Raw genomic sequence first — 25,936 nt, 5'->3', positions numbered from 1 at the left:
TTTAACATGGTCTTTTTGGTATTTTATATCTCTGTTAACACGTTTATGTATCTTCCTGTGATTTTCTCTTGTAAGGTTGTCCCCGAGTGATTATTAAGTTTCTATCTTATCTTATCTTCATATTGACAGAAGCTAATATTTTCAACTCAAATGTCAGCAACCTATATAAAATCCAATTGTATGGCTTGAGATACTGCAGTAAGAGTTAATGGAATAGAGGAAGCAAGTGTGTGGAACATACAGCTTCCCTGATATCCATGGTTTTGATATCAAGTGCACTAGCTATGCTTTCAGACTTTATCTGATGATGCACGGAGGAAAGGACCACTATCTATATTGTTAAAGCCAAAGCCTGTGGGCATCAAACATCGAAATGTCAGGGTTGGGCTAAATTCAAAGGATAAATTATTCATATGGCCCCAGTAAAGGCTGTGCATGAGGTCACCAGCAGGCCTCACAAGCAAGGAGGACTTGACAGGGAGCAGCACAGGAGTAGTCTTTCAGTGCCTGTTAGGAAGAGGGGGGCTCATATTGAAGCAGCTGTTCAAGCAAGCAGGGGAAGTGACCTGCTCAGTAAACCATAAACAAGTGTGAAGAATATGCAAAAAAGGCTTCTGCACTGTACACTGAGTTGGATTTGGCAGGATAGCGTGCCCACCGTGGGGAGGTGATGAATTGAGATGAGAGAGGCACGCCAAGTCAAACACACTGATGTCACTGCAGATTTAAGAAACCGTTTGATCCCGCTGATGTACCTAACATCTTGACAGGAATCTTTGCCACCACCTATCAGATGACAGCAAAACAATCCAGGGTCAAATGAAACATGATGCTGTTGATTGGGTTGTAGTGTGGGTATGAATGTGTAAGAGATAGCACTGCATTTTGTTGTGTTTTTCTTCCTCTTAGCTTAATTTAGATGGGAGGAAAGCCAAAAGGATTACAAACACAAATGACTTAGACAGGTAAGAAATATCATATCTTACTGTATTGTACCAGCAAATGAATTCAGATAGATTCAGTGCTTTTGAGATCTGATTTAAACATCCTATTTAATGGTAAGGCAGTGTTTTTCAACCTTGGGGTCGGGACCCCACGTGGGGTTGCCTAGAATTCAAATGGGGTCACCTGAAATTTCTAGTAATTGATAAAAAAACAAAAAAATAGGACCTATGGCCCTGTAGCTTACCGGCACTTCCTATCTCTTATAATGGGGAAATGTTTCAAAGCTGCACCAAATCCAGAATCAGAGCCTGATCCAAATAATTTCACTAACTTTTGTTGATATCATCATAAAGAAGCTGTATACCAAGTTTGAAGTCAATCGAAATAGTAGTTTTGGAGAAGAAGACAATTGAAATTTTTGTAACGGACGACAGACGACAACAGACACCGGCAGAGGCCGCATGACGACAATAGCTTACACCTGGTAAGCTAACAACAAACTTACTAATAAAAATATATGGTGAGTTGAGAGAGACGATCACAATACATAAAAGGCATGACAAACTGTGAAGCTGAAACTGAAGCACTGTGGTTCTGTTTATCTTTCAAATGTTCATTGTGGTCAGTTTCAGATGCTGCAGCTCTTTCATAATTCATAGTTTGAGTTATTGTTTGTTCAGTATTAATTGTCAGCCTTGTAAATCCAAGCTGGACTGACTGTACATATCCTGACCAAGGAAAATAAAATTCTCACTTTGTGCAGTAATCTACACCTGGCTTTTCTGCCTCCGTCCATAATAATGTACATTATATAGACTAAATGTTGTCTAAAATGAATGTTTATTTGCAGCATAGTGTTACGCCCCGACCCAGGGTGCAACACGAAGTTTGTGATCACTTTTCCTCACTCCCAAGCCATAGAGAAAAAAACCCTGGACACGGGTTTTACAAGTTTAACAAAAAGGTGATTTATTTACAAGGTGCAACATAAGGTTACTGAAAACTAGACAGAAAGCAACTGAAACTTCAGGGTGGGCTCTGGCCAAAACAACAAACAAAACTGCACTAATGAGAAATTAGGCTGACCTGCAAAACAAAAGAAACCAAAATACAAGGTCTAACCTTCCTACCAAAAACAGGAGAAAATAAGATAAAACAAACAGGGCAGCCCACCCCTACTTCTGAACAGGACTTCTGGCGGAATGGAGGCAGGGTTGGGAGTGGAGGAAGAGCGACACAGGTCCGGCCTAGCTCCGCGGTCTTTAAAGGTCCGCCTCCCGTTGCTGCTCCAATCACAGGGGTGCATTTGGCTCGGCACCTGCAACATATTATCCACTCACACACACAACAAAGGACACACCCACAGAGTGACACTACGACCCACCTATGGGTCGTAACAATAGTATAGAAAACTATTACAGGATCAAAAACAAATTAATTTTAGCCAAAAAATGTCTCCCTTTTAAATGTCTGGGGTTACCAGATATTTGTGATGTTAAAATGGAGTCACGAGCCAAACAAGGTTAGGAAGCACTGAAGTAAGGCGACACACTGATCCTACACATTAGTAAAGATCTGTTTTGTTCTCACTGACAATGATATTTAACCTTTTTCAAGTGCGTGCTAGTAAAAACAGGCAACAGCACATACATTCATATGAGAGACATAAATAAATGAATAAGGTAAGTTAGTAAATAAATAAGTTAGTAGGTCATTAAATAAGAGCCAGATTTACTATTTCTTTGCAGCAGTGCAAATCTGCATGTGGCGCAAAAAAAAACCCATTACTGTCGAGATTTAATGAAGGATTGCAGCCTAACATTAGTACTTGAAAGGTGTGGACATGGTCCTTTTTATGCTCTAAGTGACCTTTTATGACATAAGTGTATTTGTAGGAGTTCCCATTTCAAGATGCAAATTTGGGGGAAGACAGTATTTCAGTGAATCGTGCAACCTAAATTAGTAATTTTTGAGACTCTTGCTTTACAGCTGAGTGATAGGGCTGGGCGTATCGATCTAAATATCGATAGTATTGATACCAGCGGTATTGGATCGATACTAGCGTGATGAGATCGATACTTTTGTTGCAGTTTCTCTTCTACTTGTCTAGCAAATTACTTGAATTTCCTTACAGAGTTCATGCAAGTGACACTTCTCTTCAAGTTTGTCTGAGAGCAGAACGTCATGATGGAGAGAAAGAGAAGCGCTGTGTGGAGGTTATTCACTGCAGCTGAAAGGGGAACTGCCACATGTGATGTGAGCAATAAAATCATTCGCCACTATGGTAACACTACAAATTTAAAAGCGGAATTACTTTATTATTTTTATACTGTTAAATTGTTTATATTGTAGTTAGTTTATTTAAAAAAAAAACATGTTTATTTGCCTAAAATCCTTGTCCTGTGTTTTATCTTAATCACAATCAACTAACTAAAGACAAAATCACAAAATTATTCAATGATCATGACATTTCAATTTCATTTTCAATTCGATTGAAAAGAATCAGTATCGGCGATACTAACCCTATATTTACTTGGTATCAGATCGATACTAAAATTCCCAGTATTGCCCACCTTTACTGAATGCACCTTTATGTAATGTGGAAGAGAAGCACATCAAAATACACTGTTGCCCATAAAGTTGGAATAATTTTTTTCAGACACATTCCTCTTTTTCTTCCTGTTTATATACGACAGTAATCATCTTTGACCAGGTCCAATGATCACATACTGAGTCCCAGTTACACTTTATCAGGAATAAATCACTTTGTCACAATCATTTTATGAGAGGATGTAAAAAATATTTTATCCCAACTTTATGAGCGACAGTGTACATTTGTGCTCGGTATGACTGTGACAGTTACACACAGAGGAGGCGCTGCTGGGAATAGAGAACAGGTGGTGGACAACAGAGAATTTCCTGTAGTTGTGTTAAAATATTTAGAATTACAGATGAAGACCTTATCAGAACAGACTGACCATAAAACAGTTGTTCCTGGTCCTTATATTATTTTTGGAAAGAATCACTGACATAACTTTACCTCTTCACCGGGAGGCTCAATAAGTAGTCAACCAGGGGATTTACTTTCCCATAAAGTCATGTAGCTTCACGCAAAAAACTTAAATGAAATACAATAAATCTTCAGCTCAATGACACTGAAATTTTCCAGTATTTTTCCTAATTCTATAGCAGCTACAGAATGCGTGCAGTATTTCCTCTGTATTACGCTATTAAATACAATAGCCCACCCATCATATAGAATAAAAGTATCTACTGTTCAGGTTTGACCATTGAATACTGTGAATTATCCAAGTCAGAATTCAGTGTTTTGACACCTTGCAAATGTCACATCACCTTTCCATCATGCACCATTCTATCTTTTTCTAACTCTGTGGAATGCAACTTTTTCCTCCTGTAGCATATTCACCTCACAATGTTGATCTAGATCTGCCTACTTCTGTCATTTTAATCCTTTGTCAGGCAAGTAACTATTTTTGGTAATTTCTGCATACATTACAAGACAGTGACAGCAACAGTTACAGTGAGGACAGAGAGTCAACAATCTCAGGTCCAATGTGGTCTACAGGGTCTGTAAGGTCCACCTCTGCAAGAACAGTGAGTGTACCTGCTTTGTTAGGTACCATGAAGTAATGGTACTAATGTAAGGAATGATGTTCAAAGGGAGAATGTGGATGTGGACAGGAGTCTGGATCAGCACTTATGTTGTTGTAATGTTCTAAAAGTGATGTTCCTTTCGTGTGTTTTTCTTGTATTTTTTATATTTACGTCTTGGATTTTTTTTCTTCTTTTTTTGCATTTATGGATAAGGAACAAAATATGGTAACTCCACTGACCTTGATTTTCTACATAACAATAAATAATAATAATAATAATAATAATAATAATAATAATAATAATAATAATAATAATAATAAACAGTTTAAATTTCTCAAAAGTAATAAAGTCTTGTCATGTCTTCCAATAACACACTAAGGTTGAAATTTTGAATTTCAGAGTATTTCTATGAGTGCCCTACAGAGGGTTAAGTGGCTTTTTATGCTACTATTTTAGACCAGATAGTATTCATCCACTAACTCCTCCAGTTCTACTGCAGAAAACTCCTTCTTCTGCTGCCTGACTGGTTTGTATTGATGTTCCCACAGAAATGCATGAAACCTACCGTTGTGTTTGTCACATCACAATAACAAGTTGTGTCTGTGTTGTTATAGATTCCTCACGCTTTCATCAGGTAAGTCTATCTGCAATGTGGTTGTGCGCTAGTAGGCCATTATTTAAATGAACTAGCTGCGTCTGTGTTCATTATTTTGCAAATTGTCAGTAAATCACCTGAAAAAAGTGACCACTCCCCAGGGGCTTTTTCTTTCTTGATTGCGCACTTGCTGATTTGTGCTGCTTAATAAATCTGGCTCTTATAAAGTTAGTAACTTGACATGAAATAATAAGTATAACTGGCAAATATCAGGGTTTCTGCAGGTCATTAAAAAGCATTAAAAGTCATTAAATAGATTTTGTGAAACTTAAGACCTTAAATGACATTAAAAAGAATTCAATTCGATGTCCAGAGGCATTAAAAAATTAAATACTTTTAATGGAGAAAAAAAAAGCATATTATTCACAATTTATTTTGATTATATAAACATTTAATAATTTTGATTGGAAGTATAGTTTGATGATTGACAGGTGGAACCCTTTAATTGGCTATTGTTTATGGCAGATACATGAAGTTACAACACCAGATGCTTGGAATGCATCGGGCTGTCGTGGCGAAAGAGCAGAGGGAATATTAGCAAATGTTGGAAAAATGGGAATGTGCAAGTTTCAGCAGACGTGATTGGAGGAGGAACTATTCAGAACATGGTTAAAGCCTGTCTGTGATAAACTGTCGTAAAACTGTGTATAAAACTGATCTGCAGTTGGACATGGGCATTAAATTTGTTTAAACTGGCATTAAAAAGGGCATTAACCCTATAATGCCAAACGTATCATATTTGATACATGAGTTTTGAAGCCCTCTACATGATCAGTTTCATTTTTTTTTTCTTGAAAAACCTGATGTATAAAATTAGATACATGCAATACACAGATAATCCACCAGGGGGGAGGAATTTGTTCACCAGAGGCCTTTCCAGTGACACTACAAGATTGTTATTAATGAGGAAGAAGGCAGAACTTTGGATATTTTGAAAAGGAATTACCAATTTGTTAGACATGTTTGTGTTATATTATGTTTTTATTTGTTCAAAAATAATAATATTTGAGCATTGAGACCCGATGTATCAAATAGGATACAAAATTGAAACTCATACATGGAAAATGATATTTGAAAAAAAAAAACATTTTTGGGTTGCTCAGAAGGACCAATAGAGGCTCTGGTTTCAAAGAACTAGAATTTTCTGTCAGTGATTTAATGGTTCAGGTGTTACAGGGTTAAAACCCATTAAATCAGATTCACTGATACCTGCAGAAACCCTGAATATTTACCAAAATCATCAATATAAATGTATGAATGCAATTAGGTTAAACATCTATGGCCAGATGTACAAGTCTACCAAGACCAGATCTTTAAGTTTCAGGCCCTTTTGTAGATTATTCCAAGCAGAGGCAGCAGTAAATTTGCACTCTTTTTCCCCCCCTGGTCAGAATGAACCTTTGGTAAAGACAGTAACAATAAATCCTGGGGCTGAAGATTGTAACTACCTGCATTTTTTTTGAACGACCAAACCAGAAGATAAGACGAAAGCAGACATAAAATAGACTTCTAGATAGGAACTTGCCAAGTCTTTAGTGTGCGAGTGGACAAAGCAGACCATTAGGCATGAGTATACAACAAGCACTGGTGAGTGAGTGGCTTTAAAATGTCTTGAAATCCTGAGTGCACCGTAGTAAACATATAAGTAGCATGTAAGCAATGAGCAGATGCATTCAGGTACATTACATCGCCGTCGTCTAACACAGACATAAATGCAGCTGCAACAAGTCACAATTCAATTTCAGTCTTTTCACCGGCTGCTGAATATGAGGCATAAAGAGAATCATCAAGTAAAATACCTAAAAAACACCTCAGAGCAGAGTATTTTTTTTTTTTTTTATCTAGCATAATGCGTTGTGTTTGTCGGTATATTTCTCTAAATGCGTCGTTCATATACTCACATACAACGCACACATCAGGTACATGGCAGAATTTTTATTGCTCTAAGGAGAAGCAACTTATCGAACCAATTATTCCCCGAAGACAAAAGCAACCTCTTCACATCACGCAGAACCTTTTCCTTTCAAAAACACGGGCTGCTATATTTCTACTGTGAATCTCTTTGGCAGTGACAAGGAAACCGATGCTGACCTTCATTTAGACTATGCAATGACAATACCGGAGGGGAATAAGAAAGTAAGGGGTGGGGGGAGAAAAACGGAAAATCAATAGCTCATTTTCTGCTTTTTTGTATAGGGATTCTGATGTTTGCCGAGATAAAGGTCGACAAGCCTGAGAGATCTCTTGAACCATCTCAACTTGAACAACACTGAAATTGCTATTGTATTCACAGCAATTTAAAAGAGCGGGGAAACGGATTTGCCTCAATACTCTTTAATGTGCTTTAAAAGAGGAAAAACGATGAGAAGATTTGTTAATAATTGTTTTTCTTCGTAATTTTGCAAATAGCTTTGAATGCGCCACGAAACTATAAATCAACATTATTTCTTTCTTTATTTTATAAAGTCACCTTTTTAAGTATATACAGTAATTGGGATTTAATAACATGCAATTGTGTCATGTTTTTTAAGGTATATGGATTATAACAGTATGAAATAATATACGGATTCGAAGAAAAATCGTGCGCACAGCTGTTAAGGTGTAACTAAAGGGTATAATAAACATTTGATATATGATAAAAGATACCTGAAGTGAAACAGCAAAAACACTACAAACAGCTTGAATGGGAGGTTCACCAGATGTTTGATTCTGAAAACGCAAATTAGGAATGATGAGGAAATGTCCGCAAAATGAATTTACAGAATAAAGTGGATCGATTTGCTTCTAGCTTGACATGATGTGACAGCGAACAAATCTGGTTGTTGAGGAACATGAGAGTAGATAAAGATAAGATTGCTTACATTTATTTGTCTGATTCAATGCCACACGAATCAAGGGTGAAATAAGCAATTAAGTGTGTAACCATTTTTTTTTTTTTTTTCTAAATTAGTTTCATTACAAAAAAAAAAAAACAAAAACAAAAAACAGCATCTTCTCTCTCTTCATCAGAGTAAATGGAAAGGAAAATTTTTTTTCACAAATTGGATCAGCCAGCCAATGTCAAAATCAGTCCTCCCATGTTAGCCCTTTCCATCCCTTCCACAAGCTCCCTGTTGTGTGTTCTCACAATAATTTGTAGGTTCTACTGATGGTGTGATTATGTCCACAGGAGATTTCCACATCCATCTTCACTTCCATCATTTCCCCCATTCAAAAAAGGACAAGTGTCAAGTTCACAGCCTCTAGTGATTATGATGTCTTTTCTCAGCAGGAGGGAAGTATAGAGATGGGTCAGACATCTTCACCTCAACTTTAGAGAAGGAGAAAAAGTGGACACCTTTCACTGGAAGGCACAGTAGCCAATAGGGCCTCAGAAAAAAAAAGGAATGTGACACCTAACAGAACAGCACACTGCTTTATATAGACTCACCTTTGAATCAGTCAATGTTTTGTGAAAGAGAGGGAGGCTATGATTTAAATTTAAAGATTCATAAAGTACGCACTACGTTAAAAAGTTTCTGCGTCACCATCTGTGGGGTAAAATTGTGGAAGAAATTGTGTGTAGAGATAAAAAAAAAAAAATCAAACATAATTCAGTTTAAAAAAGATATAAAGACTTGATTCATGAGAGGCACAGAATTTACTAATGACAATGAGGGCTGTTTGTTCATGGATAATGTTGTAGTGATAAATATGATGTAATTATTCAAGAAAATTGTTGAATTGTTGAGTCCGTATGACTGCACTGACATGATCTTATTGTTGTGTATGATTCAATTACTGCATTATGTATTTGTTGTGGTTGAATGCTAAAATTAGAAAAAATGTATTGTTTGATTGTTGTATCAAGTTAATGATAAAGGTATAAAAGCACTTGAGGGGTAGAAATAAATAAGTTTATACTTCTTCCTACTCCTTTTCGACCATGGAAAATTCAGACTCGCATGTACTTGAAGATAGATTCTGTTCATTTAAATGTTATTATGTTTTTGTCTTAATTTGCTTTTTTTTTAAATTTTTTTTTAATGTATTTATTTATTTTTTGCATGTTCTAAATAAATAAATAAATAAATAAATAAACAAACTTTGATTGTGATCAGAATGAGGAGGAATGTGTAGATGGAGTAGTTTACATGATGCCCATCGCACCATCTGTAAATAAACATTCAATACATAACATGACCCACTGACTAGAAAGGCTATTTCAACTTTCATAAGGTTATGCCATGCAGAATTAAACATTAAACCTACACCATATGTCAACAAAACCAAGACAACATGTGCTGAATTCTGCTTATGCTGTATGTCAGTGTTTTTCAACCTTGGGTTCGGGACCCCACGTGGGGTCGCCTGGAATTCAAATGGGGTCGCCTGAAATTTCTAGTAATAGATTAAAAAAGTAAAATTAATAATAATAATAATAATAATAATAATAATAATAATAATAATAATAACAAGAAGAAGAACTTACTAATAAAAATATATATGGTGAGTTGAGAGAGACAACCACAATACATAAATAAAAGACATGACAAACTGTGAAGCTGAAACTGAAGCACTGTGGTACTGTTTATCTTTCAATTGTTCATTGTGGTCAGTTTCAGATGCTGCAGCTCTTTCATAATTCATAGTCTGAGTTATTGTTTGTTCAGTATTAATTGTCAGCCTTGTAAATCCAAGCTGGACTGACTGTACATATCCTGACCACAGAAAATAAAATTCTCACTTTGTGCAGTAATCTACACCTGGCTTTTCTGCCTCCGTCCATAATAATATTCATTACATAGACTAAATATAATCTAAAATTAACATTTATTTGCAACATAGTACAGCAAACTATTGCATGATCAAAAACAAATTCATTTTAGCAAAAAATGTCTCTGTTTTAAATGTCTGGGGATGTTAAAATGGGGTCACGAGCCAAAAAAAGGTTGGGAACCACTGCTCTACACCCTTGAATCAGTCAACTTTGATTGTGATCAGAATGAGGAGCAATGTGTGGATGGAGTAGTTTACATGATGCCCATCGCACCATCTGTAAATAAACATTCAATACATACCATGACCCACTGACTAGAAGGGCTGTTTTAACTTTCATAAGGTTATGCCACACAGAATTAAACATTAAACCTACACCATATATCAACAAAACCAAGACAACATGTGTTGAATTCTGCTTCTGCTGTATGTGCTGAATATTCTATCAGATCTAAGACGTAGACGTGTGGATAAGTTTTGTTAGATCACAATATTCCATGCTGTCGTACCCTACAGTTTTATGTTGTAACATTTTAAATACTCTGTAAATCAACATTATTTCTTTGTATCTAACTTCACATTTTATTAAATAAAGTCACCTCATGGTACAAGAATAATTGGAGTTTAATACGTCGGCGTGTGTTCTGTGTTTGGTGAAATGAAATAGAATGAATTTTAACAGTAAGAAATAATGGATGGATTTGAAGAGAAAACATCCACGCTTTGCTGCTATGGTGTGACTAAAGAATATAATAAACATTAGATATGTGATAAAAGATACCTGAGGTGATACAGCAAAAACACTATAAATAGTATTTTTTTGCAGTTTTTATGACAGTATTATGAGAGTGTCAATTTCTTGTTTAAAATGCTTTAACAACAGTAGCAGCAGTGCTCATCTGAAAACCATAACCTGTTTTTAGAAGAGCTTGTGACTAATTGTTTTTTGACTAAATTATTTGCAGATATGATGCAAAAACTACTGTGTAACAAAATCAGCTGTCTGGACATTTTACCAGGTGTCAAAGATGTTTGTAAGTTCCACAGTTAGCAATTTGATTTTCTTACCACAGAAGTTTCAATCCATGGATCTACATCATATCTGCAAATAATTTTGGAGAAAAACAACAATAGTTTTGCAACTTGTAAGCACCTTTTAAAATGATGAATATGTCAAAGGCAGAATAATGTAACAGTGAAAGTTGGTCTGGGGCAAAGGGAAAGAACCTTAGCTCTAAAATGAAGTATCTTAAACTGTAATATCAGTAGCCACTTTTACACAGAGATCTTGGAAAAAAGGTGAGATGGTGATCCCACCTTTTTTCCACCATTGACTGATTTCCACAGCCAAGCCAAAGGAGTAACAGAGGTGGGACAGGCTGGACTTTTACACAGCGTTCTGAAATCAAAGGGGCGGTGACGCAACCCAGTGTATAGTATGACATATAATAATAATAATAATAATAATATTAATAATAATAATAATAATAATAATAATAATAATAATAATGGATTAGATTTATGTAGCGCTTTTCTGTGAACGCATATGTCGAGGCCCAAAATGGAATCTGGCCCGATTCAGAATCGGGCCGGTCCAGAATGGAATTCTATTCTAGGCCGGCCTAGAATGGAATCCTGCTGCTATAATGTTATTTTATACCATGTTTAATGCAAATGATCTAAATTATTACAAAAATCAATACATGGAATTTGCAAATATGTGAAAAAAAAAAAGAAACAAACATTTTAATTGTAAACTATAATACACTTTATTTACAAATAGAACCTAGTGGTACTCCCCACCAATATATGGTACAGTGAAATCGACTGAAATTGACAATAGTTACTCAAGGTATGTAAGACTGAAAATGTAAAATTATGACAAATTATGGAATTATGGATCATTTGCATTAAACATGGTATAAAAATAACATTATAGCAGCAGGATTCCATTCTAGGCCGGCCTAGAATAGAATTCCATTCTGGGCCGGCCCGATTCTGAATCGGGCCAGATTCCGTTTTGGGCCTCGACACATACACTGGATTCATTATTCTTTCACTCTCACACTCTGGTGGTGGTAAACTACATTTGCATCCACAGTTGCCCTGGGGCAGGCTAATGAAAGGCTGCCAATCCGCACCAACCAACCTCCGACCACCACCAAACATTCATATATCAGTGTGAGTAGCAGCACTAGAGGCAAGGAGGGTGAAGTGTCTTGCCCAAGGACACAATAGCACACTGGGACAGAGCGGGATTCGAACCACCAACCCTTTGGTTATTGGACAATCCGCTCTAACATCTGAGCCATGGCCACGTGTCGGAAGTAGAGTCAGCCCGTCTTTCACCGTTCCACAAATGTAAGCATGGATAGAGTCCTCCGCCTAAAGTGACAACAGCTCTCAGATCTCAGCGTCTCCCCAGTTCGACATCTTTCTGATTGCGTTGATATGTTTGTTTACTGTACACAGCCCACGCTCATTTTAAAATCCCTGCAGGGGTCGCACATGCAATATGTCATCAAAACGTCACACTTTGGTTGCAGAATGAGAAGTGTTCCTTCTACGTAGCCAGGGCCGTTTCAAGATATCTGGAGGCCCTAGGCAAGAAAGTAAAGTGAGGCCCCTAATACACGAAGATGTGGTGGTCGAATCACCGAAGAAGAAAAATAAAATCCAGATGCGATTTCCTGTTTTCTGGTGCATTTAATGAGTCATGAATTACTCTGTATTATGCAACACAGAGTATCCACTAGAGTGTAGTATAGGACACAGTGTCTTCAATTTGGTGTTGTTGATGGGAATGACACAAATTGTCAATATCAGTTGGCGCTGACAGAAATTTAAGCAAAGCGCCTAAAAAAAAAAAGGCATTTGGTGAGTAGGCTTACTTTTGTCCTTATTCTAGAAGTATATGATTAAAGTGCAGAGGATTTGGTAGTAACTTTGCAGGAGAAGAACTTCACTTCCCATAATGCACCAAAATGTAACGTCAGACCTCATCAGCAAAACTACCTGAGCACATGGTGCAAAGTGTTGTGATGTGTTGATGGGCAAGTGTGGGAAATATAGATAATTAGAGTTTAACATGTAGGATTGTGATTACATGGTTCACAGACATGGTTCACAGACATGGTTCACAGACACTGCCATTCATTTTTTTGATGTTGTATATGAATATTCTGAATATTTGACGATTTTGAAAAGTGTTGTAATTTCCTAATTATTCTAATTGTTCCTGAACGCCTCATGTATTGTTTACGTGGGCCTCCTTGAACGTGAACAGAACTGAGTTCGGCAGTGAGGGCACAGAGCTGATGTGAGGGACTCTAACAAATGTTGGCTTGAAAATACAAACTTTTGCTGCAGTCCTACTCTAGTCCTCTTCTGTGGCTAAACCAGCTGACACACAAGGAACAGACGTATGGATGAGACAGACAAACGCAATGGAAAAGGGACATTTTTCTCCTAATGGGATGGACAGATCACCAACGGAAACTGCTAGCTAACCGAAAATGTCCACTGAACTGGATGGATTATTTGTCCAAACTGGATGGGATTCATAGGAGCAGACGATTTAGTTTGGAATAAAGTTGTGTGGGTGACCGCAGCAGGAGCAGACAACCGTCCAGAGTAAGTGAAAACACTTCAGTAGGCTTAGCTTTGGCTTTTCAGGACTAAATACTGTTAATGCTGTCGTACTTCGGTCCTCCACATCCAAATTATTTAGCTCCAAAGAAGTTTTGGAACGCTGTACAACAGTAGAAAAGGGCGATGGAGAAGTTGTGTTTCTTCTCTCCTTAAATTCTTCCAACAGAACACAGTTGTGTTGTGTGTATATGATTAGTTGTTGAACTGAATCCTCTCCCTCTCATGCTAACATCTATCTGTGTGTTTGGTCACTGATGTGAGGGCTTTTGTTCGCACACTTTCAAACATATCACACAGTTGTAGCCTATTTGGAGAAAACAATGCTTTGCTTAATACTTACTGCTGTGTCGTTGGTGTTTTTCCTCTTCTTCTTTCTTTTTTTGTCTTTTTCAAACCCTGAAGGGTAGGAGCTTCATCATTGGTGTTCTTTTAAAATGGCCGCCGCCGTGCTCAGTGTGGACAGACCGTTTGTTCCACTGACAGCAAGTGGGGGGTGTGATGGGGGGTGCGCGAGGGCGGATGTCACTTCTACATGACCCTCATAGCCTTTGTCATTGCATAGGGGCAATCCCTCTAGTTTAGGGGGGGCCCAGTCACAAAACAGTACAGGAGAGGGTTAGCACTGCCTCACTGTGGCGGTTTGTTTACAATGGATGGTTTTGAATAAGTTGTACAGATAAATGACCATGCGGCCATCAGGGGCCCTCTTCAGTGAGGGGGCCCTAGGCAGCTGCCTACCTTGCCTACATCATCCCGACAGCTCTGCCTATAGTTACTTCAACCCCAAGTTGTGGTTATATCCCTGGTGCGTGAATCAGAGGTTGCATTAACCGAAAATATTCCGTCATTGACAGATTTTTTTTTAAATGACGGAAAATTCTGAAGGCTGTCCATCATTTTGACAGATTAAAATACTGAGGGTAAATCTACCAAAGAAAGTTTTCACACAACGCTGTGAACAGAACCTGCTCACAGGATCGCTGGTCTGGCTCTCGTTTAACAAGGCATCAAACAGTCCATAACAGCATCCTACCTGTATAGAAATAACAGCACCACTGTTCACAACTACACTGAATACAACAGCGGTACTTCAGTCAAATGACTCCCTGATAGTCCACCTGTCGTAGACCCCCTGTCCAGTTGGTGCCAGTGTGCATATTAATCAGTTAGTGTCGAGTCTTGTCTCATTGTTTAGCTGACTTTAGCCAAAATTAGATGCTACTTTGCTAGTGCAAAATGTGAAGACAGCTGAGTCTCAGTTATTTTAGAAAGCCCAGTAAATGTGATGGCATTGATAAAAGTGGTGAAAAAAGAGGGACTGATGCGGTGAAGGATGAAGGACAAGCAAGGAATACGCCAGTTCTGATGGCATTTGGTGTGCTATATGTGCGCATTTTCTACCTTTCATGTGTTATTTGATGACATGTCAATTTGTACCCAGATCTGTGGTTCACATAACCTGAACCCTAACCCTCAGTGGATGGTATTTGACACTGCGTGAACATACACAAGGAAAGCTTAGAATGTCTATAGATAACACACCAATTAAAAGTGGCATATATAATTATGCGAGTCGTGATATCACATTGGTTTATCAGCCAGCAGCAACTACAGTTGCTGCATCATTGACATGTTTTTGAACATTAAATACTACTAAAAATATCTCATTGTCATTAAAAAATACAAATTTGCAATGACGGATAATAATATGTTATGACGGAATTTTTACAACCCTGTCCGTCAAAATGATGGACAATAAAAATGTCTAGTGCAACCTCTGGCATGAATTTGTGAATGTCACATGGTATAAGGTGCTTTGAGTATCATATAGGTAGAACGGCACTTTCCAATTGCAAGTCCATTTTATTTGATTAACTTTATTATTTAAATTTGCCCATAGGTGTGAATGTGAGAGTGATTGTTTGTCTCTCTATATGTCAGCCCTACGATAAACTGGTGACGTCCAGGGTGTGTACCCCGCTTTCACCCATAAGTAGCTGGGATAGGCTCTAGCACCCCTGTGAACGTAATGAGGATAAAATGGGTTCAGAAAATGAATGAATGAATTAACTTTATCATTTTACTGAGTCAGTAGGCTAGTGTTTAGCATTAGTTCACCCATAGTGTCCCTGCAGTTACTTCGTTTGTTCAAATGCGTCACTTCAAGCTCCAGTAAAATCCAACATGACCTAAAGACAATCTATAGGCTTCAAAACTGTCCAAAAACCAATGAGACAAAGTTCCTCTGTCCACTTGTTATATACATGATCCACTGGAGATATTATCCCACTTAATACATGGAAGGAGCTATTTATGTCTTTTTATGTCTGTCTTTTCTCTCAGTGATTGCTTGTTGTATGTTGCTGCTGTTAACTGTGAAATTTCCACATGGTGGGATAAATCAAGTCTTATTTTATCTTAAAAAAACATAGATTTAAATGTATACATCACTGTAATATAAAACAAATCCTTTGCCATGCACAGTAATCCATGACAACATTTAATCAAGTTGTTCTTACTTACTGTACATACTTATTTTTATGGGAATCTATGCACTTCCTGGATGTAGGCTGCTGGCCGAATGCAAGTCTATGCCTCATGAAAAGTTTGGACAACAGATGACCTGAGGCTTTGACCTGATTGGATGCTCAGATGTCTGGCCTAGGGCACTACCACTTGTGCTGGCAGTGTATCATAATTTATTTATTTTATTGACAGGATATGAGGTAATTCATCACATTTAGTCTACTGCATAGATAATATCAGGCTTCACAGAAGGTCTATGTTAAAGTCTGAATAAATAGGTTGCGAGGTTACTTGCAGAGATCACACAAAAGACGGATGGAGTTTAGTCAAATATAAAAACAGAAGCTCATTATGTGACAGCAAACACACAGCAGACTGACACATCAAAAATCTGGTTTTGCACACACATTTATAACCGCTGGGTTTATATTTTGCCTACAATCTTGTTTAGCACCAGCCACCACTGTTATAAAAAACATATTTTTTGGATTAGTACAGTAGTAATTTCAGTTACGACTGTTGGTGCATTTACCTGCAGAGACACTGACATGTTTGCTTTCTTTGTTTTGCTCTCGGTATGGAATGAACCTTAATGCACCAGCTGTGTACCTCCAGCCTATAACAGTGTTGTAAAGTAAAAACATAGAGACTCCAGTTACAGTGTCTGGTCGCTGCAGGTTTGTGTGTCTGTGGGATCGGGGGTGGGGTGGGGTGGGGGTGGGGGTGAAACTCACATTCACAGAGGTACAGAGAGTTCTGATGATCGGCTTTCATGAAGAGTTGTGCGACGGTGTGGGCGTTTTTTCTTATTTTTTATTTCAAATATAACTGCTGCTACACAATCACTCGCAAAAGAAAGAAGGACCACCTTTGAACAGTTTCTTTTGAAATAGTACTGACAAGTCTTCCAACGTATCCAAGGAAACATCATTAAAGTCATATTTTTATTAAAACATGTAGCTGTCAGTATGTCAATAACTTCAGTCTGTTACTGCGGAATATTATAGGGTAAAGCAGAAGAGTAGATGCTGATGTACCTGCAGCAACAAAACCACCTGTTGTATGTGATTATTTGTGACATTGATGGCATAAGGACTGGAACCAGATAACAGATGCTTCCATCTAATCAGTCTGCTGGGCTACTAATGAATTACAAAGCCCTTGAATGCTAAGTGGCATTTGATAAGTCCCAAGTTATGCTTGTTGCTTTAGTCAGAATGTTTTTCCCTGTACACCTGCACTGTGACAGCTAGATGCCTCCGTTCCAATACGGGCAGCCTGCCGAGTGAGTGGCTTTCATGCACCAAGGAGGAGAGGCAATTGCTAACTTTTTCTAAATGAACTTAGATCATAGAAGGGTGCTGCATGCAGGTTCATCGTTGACCAAAATTTGTGTGTATTTAAAAAGAGTGCACCTCTTGCCAGGTTCATATTTTTTTGATCACAGCATGAACCCATCAATGAAAGTGACTGGTGGGACAGCAGCGCTCTTTTATCTGAATAAGCAGCATCCCTTTGCCCCCTACAATTGACTTGCACACATCAGCTGTTGTCTGCTGTGATCAATTACCTCAGATGAAAGTGACAAGGCTACTGCACCTTTACAGTGTAGTATTTCCTGTGTATGCTTCAGCCCAAGGAGTGATGGGATGTCTCTGTCAGCAAATCTATCTCTTGAAATTCAGGCCTCTCAGCTGTGACACATGCTCAAACAGCAACAGAGATGTGACTACGGTATGGAAGAGAGGTGTCAGTTATTGAATGACCCCCTCATATATTGGTGGAAAAGAATGAGGTGTCAGAACAAAAGTGGTAATAGACTGGAATACATTAAATGATGTGGAGTGTCCACCGGACTGGAACCAATTCTGGCCTTTTCTTTTAAAGCTCAGTTGCCCGAGAATCAGTAGTGGAGAGCGTGTACCCATGTGTGGTTCAGGGGATTATGAGGGGGTAGGGGCGGTGAGTGGGCAACGAGATAAAAAATGAAAAGTAAACAATTCTGTGTATGATAAATAATGTTTGATTTTGATTAACGGAGAGCCAACATCACCGAGTCCTAAAATTGTACATTTATTTTATGTTTATTTCTTACAGAATTATAAACCGTGAAATTACTAAATAGTTATTGAAATTGTCACACGATAAATCTGTTTAACCCTCAGACACCTAAAGAGCCACCAGTGACTAAAAACACCCACTGACCTAAACCGTTTAATAACTTTTGAACCACTAATACTATCAATATATTTAAATACATCAGGTGAAATGCAGTTTTTCAGCTTTTCATCATCATCAAATAGGACTCATTTGTACATTCATAGGCTCCGTAGTGAATGTGGAAATAACATAGATTCCTTAATAAAACCCATGTAGTTTGACAAATGACAGTGGAGCCAGATTTTTTTTCTTCAGTTTTATCTGTTCTGATAGAAAAGACTTTGAATTCACTCTCATATGAACATCTACATAATCAGTAAATTAACCTGTTAAGCAGTGCTTAACGGGGGGGGACTCAAAATGGGGGTGGAGGTAACGGGACAGTCTAAAACGCTTAATGTAAAAAAGCTTAACGTAGCTTAATGTCTGAAAACTCTGTCTCTCTCTCGTATACAAATTGTCAAGACAGAGTGAATGACTGGACTCAAACACACGGTGCTGAAGAGAAAGTGTTTTATTGATAGAAAAATAAGGCTTAACACAGACAGCATCCATACTACTGGGGTTTTCGTTTTGATTTTTGTAGAGGTGAAAGTGGACATGATTGCAGATGTCCAAGCATAATTTGGTGATGACTGATCACTGTTTTCAGACATTAACCCTTTCATGCACGAATCATGAGAACCTTAATCAAGATTTTTTTTTATTTCTTGAGTGTTTTTATTCCTCTTTAGGCATGAAAAAAACAATGCGATTGAAAATTTTCTTATGAAAAAAAGTTAAAAAATACATAAAAATAAATAAATAAATAAATCTTATGAACCTATTTTTCATGAAGTTGCAAAAAATGTCCACTCAGCTGGATACCATGCGTTTAATTTTTGAAGTGAAGAAACATGTATTTACTGATAAATTGCGTGAAAACTATAACTATTACACTCAGGGGAGATCTACACAATGTTACCACTTCATGTCAGAAAAGATATGTAATGTCTTAAAACTTTAATAAAGATATGTGTAAGAAAAAAAACAAAAAAAAACAACAACAATAAAACCATGAATATGCAAGAGAACAGCTGTAGAATAACTGTCCACTGTAGTGACCAGTATACATGAAAGGGTTAAGCTATGTTAAGCTTTTTTTCTATAACATGCACTTATGGAGAGGAAAACTTTTAATGCATATAGCATCCATAAAAGTGAGGTTTTTATTTTGATTTTAGGAGGTGAAAGTGGGCATGACTAGAGATGTCCACAAAAAATCTGGTGATAATTGATCGCAGTTTTTGGACATTAAGCTACGTTAAGCTTTTTTACATTAAGCGTTTTAGACTGTCCCTGTTATGTCTATATTTCGCTAAAAATTTCGCTTAAAATAAATCTGAACACAAGATTTTTGATGGGGAATAAAGATTAATGGTTTTTTTTTTTTTTTTCATTTAGGCTATTTATTTTTTCAAAGAGGTGGCAGATCCAGTGAAATAGGTTTTGGATCCAATGTTGGAGGTGCCGAGTCCCTATCCAGCTGGATCCGGCTCAAATTAAGCCCAGCTGTTAATTCAATAAAAAAAAGCTTCATTCATTTAAAACCAAATTATGAGTAGAAAACCGTGTAGTGGCAAGTTACATCTGTTCCATATCACTTTACATGTATTCCATACTACATATAAGATTGTTTGAACTCTGAACTCAGTATTATACGAGACTCTGGTTTTTGTCCTGTTAGAGCTTGGGTTTGTTGTACTTTGTGTTTTGTCGAATGATCAAAGACACGTGGACATCTGTGTGGAGGAGAGGCGCTTTCTCACAGACAACTTTATCTCTTCCTGTACTCCTACACATTCCAGGCCTACCCTTTTCATTAGTTTCACATAAGAGACAATGACCAACTTTTTTCACCTGTACACTCATGCAGACAGCTTGCCTCTGTACGACGGTACCTCGGAGCTCCAATTAAATTTATACTGAAATGACACTGATCGCCTGAAATGACCTTTTCTTATTTTGAGGACGAATGAGTTGAGTATTATTTTTTCCATAACGACCGCAAAGGTAAGACAAAATTTGTGATCACTGTTTCATAACACCACCTTTATTTTTGCACTTCTTCAGCTCGTTCAGTGAGTTCTAATGATAAAGGAATAATACTTGTACTGCTGGATCTGCTTAATGTTAGCTTAGCGGAGCGAAGTTTGTTGCATTGGTCAGTTTTAGGAAATTATTCATGACATTCGTTGGTCTCAGATTGTTAGTTTGTTTTAGATATTTACCCATTTAACCCTTTAAACCCTAAGCCTAAAATGGTCTGCCTGGACATTTCTTCTTATTTTGACTATAAAAGGTTAGAAAATATGCTGTGAGTGAGTACATTTGCTCATTTTTCCAGAGCACTTTTTTTTTTTCCAGATCTTTCAGAATCAATTATTTCTAATTTACTGTGTTATAATACTGCTAAAATGACTTTTTCTCCAGCTTCTAGTACAGGCGTGAGTGAAATTGTCATAATGACCCAGTAAAGCCAATAAAGCACAATTTCTCAGATTTCAGAAACCGTTGGAATTTTTCCAGTTGCACAAATAGTGAAAGAGTTACAGCCATCCAAACTGTACATGTGCAGGGTGTGTCAGCGGTGACACGTCAGGTTTTAAAGAGTTACGTGCTTCTTGTTTGGAGATTGTGTTTTTTTTATTTTTTTTTTTATTTTATTTTTTTTATTGGTTGGTTTTATTAAACTTTTAGCTGACATTCTTCTGGTTATGTGGATGTATATGTGTATATTGCTACAAGAATTGTGTAACGTTACCCTGACAATGCAGGAAAATCCCTAATTTTGACTGAAAAACATGGCAATAAAAGAATAATTTTAAAATAAATGGTGATAAATAACTTATGAAGTTAAAATGTAGAAACAAATTTATCTGGAAATAGCAACAAATATAGTTTTAGGTTTTGTGTTAAAACAAGTAGTTTTATTAATGAATAATATACTGTGTTATTCTTACGTAGGCTCTTACCTTTTGAACCTCATTTCATCCAATGTGTTTCTGTTTTAAGTACAAATGTGCTGATAATTTCTTTGCAGTTGCCGCTGATAAATGTGACACTTCAAAGTGTACACGGTTAAGGGGGAAAAGGCTTTCATCCATTTCCTAAGCCTTTTTTTTTAAAAAAATGTCACCGGTTTATTATCTAACACATTTGCATGTTGGTGCTACTCCGCTACATCATTATGGAAACATAATGCCTCTTGTGACTCTTATTTGTCTGACATTTCAAAAGATTTCAAAGTACATCTATGCCCCTCCCCGCCACACATACATGCACACACACATACACACACTCACACACACACTTCCACTGCCTCCTCTCTAGTCTAGTAAATCTCATAGCATCGGCTCTGAAAGCTGCTGGGATCTGCTATTTTGTTCTCTTTGGGATTGCTGCCTCTTCCCACTTGATCCAAACAGTCAGCTTAGGGAGCTTGTGGCACACAGGCGTACAAGTTGCCAAGGAGCTGTCACAGAGATGTCCGCACAAAGGATTTCTGCTGCACACTAGTGGAGTTTGATATACAGAAGAGCACTTTCCCTCGGTGTTTGAATGTACATAGCGGCGGGGGGGTGATCCAATTGCAGCCCCGGGAAATGCTGAATTTTATATCACAAACCCATTTTAGTAACAAAATGACAGCTTGTGATATAAATGGGTGTCGATGAGGTACACGATGCAGCTTGACAACGCTGACAACAGGATTTATTTAGCAGAAACAGATATCTGATGCCATGCAAATAAAAAAAAAAAAAAAAAAAAAAAAAAAAAATCAGGCGAACCTAGAAAAGGGCAGAAAATACGAGAATACACAGTGACACAAAATAAGCCGCTGTGGGTTCCACTACAAAACCAACTCTGTACATTTCCTTAATCTGTTGTGATTATTAGCGATAACACAGCCCCACTGATTGTCATTGATGTTGTTCCCATCAGTATGCTCTTATGATTACTTCCACTCCACTGTCACTCAGTTTAGACAGGTTTGGTTCAAGTGTTGAAAAACTCCAGAGTGAATCTTCAGCCCCTGTCCATCTAATGGCATCAGAGACTCCGGCCAGCCCCCGACGACAGACAGCACTCAATCAGTCTGAGCCTTCAAACTGACCTTGCTCTGCAATCATCTAGCTACAGGGGATTAGGCAATCACTCAAGCCACCTGGAAAGGACTGTTTGTTCACATCCCACAGCCTCCATCATATCACAGATATACGTCAAAGTTATTTTTTTCCCCCTTTGAGCCTCTGCATTCATCAATGACTCTCTGATTAGCGAACAATCCTGGTGTTTCACGCAAACAAATCCACAATGTCAAATGTTTGTTTATTACTTTCATTTTAGATAGAGGCATGCCATTGCACTCCTAATTGGACATTGTTGCTTGATTATATCTATTATACAATCAGGATAATGAGGAACTTCACAAGAGATATCCAGGCTGCTTGTTTTTTAATGACACGCGTACAGAAAATCAAGTTTGCACGTTACTATATACTTTTATTACGTACAAAATGTGTCTCTATATAATTGCTGCAGTCTTTAAAAGCAGTCCTCCATTTTGACATTTATTCCCATCAGAGAAATGGTGTCAAAGTAGTGTACCATGTCGCTTTGCGGCAATTATACACTCATATAAATCCACCCACAGTATATTTGACACAGACTCTATTGCAGACAAAATATTACACTAATGTACAGAGGATAAACTCCATCTGCAAATGTTTAAAATCACCAGCTCTGGTTTTTATTTTCATCTAAATGTCATTTGGAGAATAAAACATTTATTTGGACATGTGTCTCTCAAAAGAAGAATGTGGTGTGATTAGCATTAAATGAAATATGGCTGTGCTTTTAATTTGCTCTTTTCCTCAAACCATTAGTCTATTCATGCAGCATGCGGTGAGGTGTACTCTGAAGTATTTAACTAAAATAGAACCACATCTACGGAGCATAACACCACTCAACAAGGGAAGGCCCACTGAAAAATTTAAATCAAGGGGGAAAAAAAGACGTATCAGATATAGATTTATTCCGAAGTATTTTACTGTAAAATTGAATTAGGTTTACAGTAAACTTTCTTTTGTCTGAGCGTCATTGTATTGTAGCTCAGTGCCCTTGGTAAGGTAGAGTGAACTTGTGCAGGTAGTTCCAGTCAAAATGCTCAATGACAAATGTCAGTGCATGATATCTGGCATGCATATTCATTAAAACCTGATGCCAGCTGTTTCAAAAGAGCACCTTCTCAATGTCAAGCCTTTAGAAAAATGCTAATAAATGTGATGCTCCTCTTTATTTGGTGTAATTGGTTAACTTTCATAATGTATTGACTTGATTGTCCTTATCCGTGAGCTTTGGAACAGCATCCAACACTGAAGTTGTGCCACTTGAACCACTGTGATAGTAAACTATTATTGCATGAAGCACAAGTGCTGGCTGAGGAGTGCCTTTTCTGCTCAGACACCAAACTTTGACTGGGCTCATCCTTGGACTCACTGCTAAATGTCAGCGTGTTACTACAAATGAGAGGGATTTGCTGGAAGTCATTTTCAATCACACCAAGGCATCTCTCTCATCACCTCTGAAATCTTCGCTGTCAAAAAAAAGGAGAAAAAAACCCCCTTGTTTCTGAGAACAAAACCCCTTTGCATTCTTGTTTTACGTGATACTTCCTACATCCAATTATGGGCCACATCAGGGTAATTTTCTCCCAGCGTTGCATTTGCATTCTGTATGAGACAGGCTACAGGGATGTCAGTCATTAATCATGGCCCAATGAGGGCTGTCAGAGCATTGTCATGCTTGTCAAGTGTCTGCTCTCTAAACTCCCTCCAGTTATCAAATCCAGATCTCTGACCCACCTGCAAAGCTTGACGGAGCTGGAGGTGACCTCCTCTGAGCAGGTAAAAGCATGGGGGGTGGGAGGATGTGTGGAAGTGTGTGCGTTTATCTGACTCCCTGTCCCTTTTCCTCCTGCACTTGCCCGATGTCACTCTTTCTTTGTATGAGCATGTGTGACTTTTGGTGCCTAAAGATCTCAGTTAGCTAATCGCTGTTTTTGCTTCTTCTGTTTTTCACAGATTCTGCATCCAGTAACAAAAAAAAAACTGTAGCGAACATAGGTTAGACTGGTAACTGTGTGCAAATAAAGAAGAGGCCAATGATTGGAAACTGCTAAACAATGCTAATTCAGCTGTGGAAAGGCAAGAAAACAGCAAAAAACACTGTTGGTTTTCCAGAGCCCGCTGACACTAAATCCATGCCAGAAGCGGCAGATGTGAGACAATGAAATGTTTGCACTATTTGAATTGGCTTTATGTCACCTCTTTTTTTCGGTCACTCCAAATAACACCTTGATGTCCATTATCTGCACACATAATTGCCATATTGATTTTCCCTGTTGCTTTCTTTTCATCCCACCATGCTTTCACTTTCCATTGTTCGATAGACGTTCTTGAAAGTAAAGGCTGAATAATACTTTTTTTTGGAAAGAGATTAAAGGACTAGCACTGGTTTTTAATATCCCAGTTACTAATGAAAAAACCTTTTAAAACAAAGTATACTTTTCTTCCTTTACAACATAGGCAACCAGCGAGTCACATCCACATGAACCAGTTTACTAAGACACTGAGAGCAGCTATGGAAACTGTAGGTAAGCCAACAGTTTTGTCTGTGTAGAAATAAATAAAAGACATGCGTGGTTTAAAGTTTAAAACACACTTTACGTACGCATTTCCTTTTCTTCTTTTTGAAATAAAACTAACCATATGACAATAGATGGCAGATAATTAGGAAGATAGATGGTTATTATTGCATTCATTATCCATTTAGAGATCTCACCATAATACAACAACAAATAAAAACCTCTAACCATGGAAATTGATTATATATTCAAACCACAAACACAACACACCCTGCGTCAACACTGCTGTTTTGTTTGATCTTCCGGATTTCAAAGAGGAGGGAGAGGCGTCCTACCATCGGAGCGACTCTGACAATAAACTCCATAAAGGAAGAGCTTCGGGGACTTGCTGCCTTAACTGCAGGAAAGCTGCGTGTGTGCTGAACGTGAACAGGATTGTCAGGCGCAGTTGCTGCCCTGTGATATTGTCTTTAGATTTGCACAAAGAACCCGCAGTAAAAGCAGTTTCTCTGATCCACTTCCTTACTGCGAAAGGGGCATAATATGAACTTATTATCTCTTTGTTACCTATCAGCCAAACCAACACTACACATAAAACTTATTTTTTACAACGGCAGGAAACACTATGAAAACAAAAGAGTTGTATTTTTTTAAATAAAGGAAATCAACATAATCATGTTTATTTTAATAGTTTCAGTGAATTATATTTTTATACCACATTAAAATAACACTACCTTTATGAAGGTCATGGTAATGGTCTATAATGAAGCTATTAATTTGGTTTTAAACACACAAACATGAATCCTTAATAAACTGTTGTGAAAAAAAATGGCTGTAAAATGTTGTAATTTAGGAGGTAAAAATAGTGTCTACAAAATGGAAGGTTGGTGGTTTGATTCCTTGAACCCCAAGTTGTTGTGAATAGCAGAAAAAAAAAG

This window comes from Sphaeramia orbicularis, chromosome 10, assembly GCF_902148855.1.
Source record: "Sphaeramia orbicularis chromosome 10, fSphaOr1.1, whole genome shotgun sequence".
NCBI lineage: Eukaryota > Metazoa > Chordata > Actinopteri > Kurtiformes > Apogonidae > Sphaeramia > Sphaeramia orbicularis.
The sequence above is the reverse complement of the archived record's forward strand: the minus strand, read 5'-3'. Positions refer to the sequence as shown.